This window comes from Pelmatolapia mariae, linkage group LG15 (genome assembly GCF_036321145.2).
Source record: "Pelmatolapia mariae isolate MD_Pm_ZW linkage group LG15, Pm_UMD_F_2, whole genome shotgun sequence".
NCBI lineage: Eukaryota > Metazoa > Chordata > Actinopteri > Cichliformes > Cichlidae > Pelmatolapia > Pelmatolapia mariae.
This window is the reverse complement of record NC_086240.1, coordinates 38236860-38241548: the sequence shown is the minus strand read 5'-3', so window position 1 is coordinate 38241548 and position 4689 is coordinate 38236860. Positions and strand designations below refer to the sequence as shown.

Sequence of the window (4689 nt, the reverse complement as noted above, 5' to 3'; positions counted from 1 at the left end):
ACATGCTCTGTACCTACATCACCTTCCCTGACAGTCGTAGCTTGGCTCATCTGAGGGTGAAATTATAAGAATGTGTTATTTTGCAAAGTGCTCTCTAGGGTTCCTAAATAAAATATGGCATTGAGGTCATTTCTTTTGAATTAATCCCTTCTTCTGAAATATAAGAACCTCTCCTGGTTTTAATGGCACTGGATTTCCTTACTTTCTGTTCCACTCCCAACCCCAAACAGATGCTGACACAGTAACATGGAAGAGGGAAAGAAGTTGGAAAGGACTACTACAAATAAACCTAATGCCTAACAATGAAAAATGTAAAATAAGAACAATAATAATAATAATAAAGATAAAAGATGAAGTAACAAGTTTTTTGTTTATTCCAAATGATCATCCAGATGTCTGTGACATGTGATGACAAACACCATAATGGAAGGCCTTTGTCATCACATGCTTAAACTCATATATTTTTGCATATGCTGAACAGGCAGTCAGACATGCTGTAACTGTGGGGTAGAAAACTGCATGAACACCATACGGCAGGGGTCTCAAACTCCAGTCCTCGAGGGCCGCTGTCCTGCAACTTTTCCATGTGTCCCTGTTGCAACACACCTAGTAGGTCATTAGCAAGAGTATAGAACTTGAATGCATGCTGAGTTGGCAATTCAGCCATTTGATTCACGTTACAGCAGCTCATGAGTGAATGAACATGGTGCAATAAAAGTATTTTAGAAGTATATGTTTCCAAATACATACATTTACTTAAATTTACTTGAGTAGGTAGGGTTAGGGGTTGCCACCTCAGCATGCAGTCAAGTTCTACACTCTTGCTAATGACCTACTAATTGTATTCAGGTGTGTTGCACCAGGGACACATGGAAAAGTTGCATGCATCCCTCGAGGACTGGAGTTTGAGACCCCTGTCATATGGAATATGACAGGTGTGGTTGAACTGCATGAAGACTCTGAAGTTTCTCTTCTCTTCTGGCAGGACAGGAATGTAGCCTTGTCCTGTGAGCCACCGTAAGGATGTACTTGGAGTAGAACTGGACTGTCACCGGCCTCAGGCTCTTCACCTTTTCAAAGACAAAGCAGTCATTTAGATAAAATATTAGATATTGTTTACCTGTAAATGCACAAAGAGAATTTAGAAATGTAATTATTGTCAAGAGTGAAAAAGCACTGATAGTATAATCTACAGCTGTGGCCAAACGTTTAGAGAATGAGAAGTGTTGTTTATTTACAAAGTTTGCTGCTTCAGTGATAGTTGTATATCATATTATATCACTTCAAACAGGTGATCCAGTAATGCTGCACTAATGAATTAGACTAACTATTCACTTTAGCTAAAGTTATTAAGTTAGCTAAAGAGTTGGGATGCTGTGTAAGACATAAATAAAGCTCAAATACAAAGGTTTGGACACTGTTTTGCATGTTTCCCTACTGTAGGGGTCTCTGCAAGCATACAGGGCTCTGACAGGGTACAAGATGACAACTTTGGAATTCTACTAGAAACAGTCGATCATATTTGTTTGTCAAAGCTAAATCCAGGGCAAACTAGGCTAAATTAGCGTTTTTAGCTAACAGCTACAATAAGCATAAAAGTTATTGTACGGCTATCAATTGTTAACATGACGCTTGTTCTTATACATGTAATACATTTATTACCAACCTGAGAGTTTATCCGCTGGTCATTCGACATGACGAATGACTTCTGAAGTCTTAATTCAGCTCAAGACGATGTAGATTCCCGTCAGTAACACTTTCGGCCCGCTGGTAAAACATAGTTCATTTAATCTGCGCTCGTTTACTCTTGAAGTAAGTTCCAAAAAACTGAATTTTGGAACTGAAATTGAATTGTAGAACTGAAACTGAATGGTGAGAGTGAAACTGAAATTATTCGAGAGCTGAATTTTTAAAGGATAAAATGCAGTTTCAAAGCAAATGAATTCATTTTCAATATATAAAATTCAATTTCAATTTAGTGATGATCATTTTCAAACCATAAATTCAATTTCAAATTAGACTAATTCAAATTCAGTTTCAAAAGCTTTTATTCAAGTTACAATTCAGATTCAAATTTAACTTATTCAAATTCAGTTTCTGATGGCACAGATACAGGCTGCTGTTATTGTTTTTCATTTGCTCTTCTCCATTTGTTCTCATTTACTGCACATGATTGCATCAATGTTTATTGCAGCCATTAGTCTGAAACCCTAGCGTCAATAACCGGTGTATGGGGAGTGTGATTGCATTAGTGCGGCTGGATCAATAGTTTCTGGAATACTGCAGAACCCCAGAAGAGGCGAGGTAGCCCTGATTCTCACGCTAATAATGAGAGAGTGACCTTCATGTTTTGAGTTTTGATCTTTTTTATGAGCTCAGACTGACCTCATTCTATGTGATGGGATCTTAGAGTCTGACCCCTTTTTTCATTAAGTTGGCTCCACTTAATAGGAGCGAGGTGTACGATATGTGGTAAAAGGGAATCGGCATTGTTCTTTATGGCTGCTATATTGAGATACCACTCCTCTCTCTGCTTTGTCTCTGGGTGTCTCGCTCTCGCTTTACCTCCGAGCTTGTGCTGAATAACTCAGCAGTGGTAGCTGATAGGCTGGTAGCCTTATGTTATTTCAAGCTGCAAATTATTAAATGCACTGATGCTACAAACTGACACCTAGTTGACCCCATTTCTACACTGATGTGTTGGTATCACATGAAGGCCTTTGGCAGCAAACAAAGAATAAATAACCTGACTTATCACACTAGAGGCATGTATCATAGTGCACACACGAAACCTGCACAGTCTTCATTATGTAAGTGAACTTGGTCAGTTGGATAAGTTCATACAAACACATTATTCATGCTCTACAAAGTCCTGGAAATAGCCCCATTACAGAGGACAGGCCTTGCATAACAGACTTCAGTTCTATTCAAAACATACAGTTTAAAAGAGGTTTTTAAATGTCAATTCTTCATCAAATGAGTTGTTTTATTATACTTTTTATTTATGTTTATGTAGCTGCTGTTGCACAGTGTTTATACAGGTTTGAGATCCAATATGATGCTTTGCAATGTGTTGCTCCTTAATGCCTCTAAAATTTGTTCTCTGCATCCAAAATAAACTATTGAGAAATGACCATAGTAATAATCCTGAAAAAAATATGTAAATAAAAAAAGAACGCAATGGTTATTTTATTCAGAACAGAACATTAAAAAAAACATGGGACAACTAATTAGGTCAATTGGCACAAGGTGAGTAACATGATTGGGTATAAAAACAGCATCTTAGAGAGGCATAGTTTCTCAAAAGTAAAGGTGGGCAGAGGTTTACCAATTTGAACAAAAATGCATCTACAAATCGTGGAACAATTCAGAACAAGAAACAAAACAGCACTGAAACGGCTCTTTTAAAAGTTTTTAATGACCTTTTAACATTTACTGACTTGGGAGATTCTGCCACTATTAGACCTCAGTGCTGCCTTTGGTACCGTAGGTCATAGGATTCTTACCTCTCGGCTTGAACACTGTGTCGGAATCAGAAGCACTGCACTGGAATGGTTTAAAGTTAAAGTTTTTCTGTTAGACTGGGGGATACATCATCCTCAAAAACCTCACTTTCTTGTGGGGTCCATTCTTGCCCAGTCCTTTTTTCAATTATATGCTCTCTATGGGCTCAATTTTTTTTTTTTTTTAAATGTGGCATCTCATTTCATTGTTATGCAGACGACTCACAGATTTACCACTGAAACAGAAAACAGAGGTCATTGTGGTGTCCCTGTGACCACGACGACTTTGGCCCTTTAGAAGGAAGTCCCCTAAGTTTTGACACTACAGATCAATGCTGTAATCAAGACCAGTTTCTTTCATTTCCAACTACTTGGAAAAGTGAAGCCATTCCTCTGTTTTAGAGACTTTGAGAGAGCTATCCATGCCTTCATTTCATCTCGTCTTGACTTTTGTAATAGTCTTTACTCAGGTGTCAGTCTGTCATCAGTTAGCTTACTGCAGCTGGTCCAAAACGCTGCAGCACAGTTACTAACTGGCACAAGTGAGACCACATATCCCCCATACTAAAGCATCCTTACAGTGGCTGCCAGTTAGTTTTCAAATTGATTTTAAGATTTTATTATTCGTTTTTAAGGCTCATACCTTTCTGATCTTTTGAATTGGTACACTCCTGCAAGATCACTGAGGTCTGCAGATCAAATGCTGGTAGCTGTCCTGAGGTCCAGATTAAAGCACAGAGGAGATCGGGCCTTTGCTGTACCTGCTCATAAACTGTGGAACAAACTGCTCCTTCACATCAGGACCTCCCCAACATTAGACTCTTTCAAAACCTGTCTGAAAACCCTCTTTTATTCCTTGGCATTTAAATCAGAATCAGTTTGTTCTACTTTTATTTGTCTTATTTCTTACTCAAATATTCTCATTTTATGCTTCTTTTCTTAAATTGTATTATGTCTTCCTATGTTTTTATCTCTTTTGATTATCATAAATGTACAGCACCTTGGTCAACAGTCGTTGTTTTAAATGTGCTAAATAAATTTGACTTTGACATAAAATGACAAAAACTGAATATCTTATCATCTAGAGCAGCAGCGAATCTATGGTCAGAGTTTTTGGGATGCTCAGCTTCCAGTCATAATGCCATGCATACATCACCTTGCAATTAATATATTAGGAATATGCTAC

General features: G+C 37.9%; 1 long non-coding RNA gene across 1 annotated transcript; it reads right to left on the bottom strand.

Annotated features, from left to right (window-relative positions):
- Positions 1-351: 351 nt before the first annotated feature.
- Positions 352-1775, bottom strand: LOC134643355 (uncharacterized). The gene is made up of 2 exons (XR_010096366.1): positions 1667-1775; positions 352-1070 (listed from the first exon to the last, which is right to left on the bottom strand). It is a non-coding gene; the product is annotated as an uncharacterized LOC134643355 (long non-coding RNA).
- Between the last annotated feature and the right edge of the window lie 2914 nt (positions 1776-4689).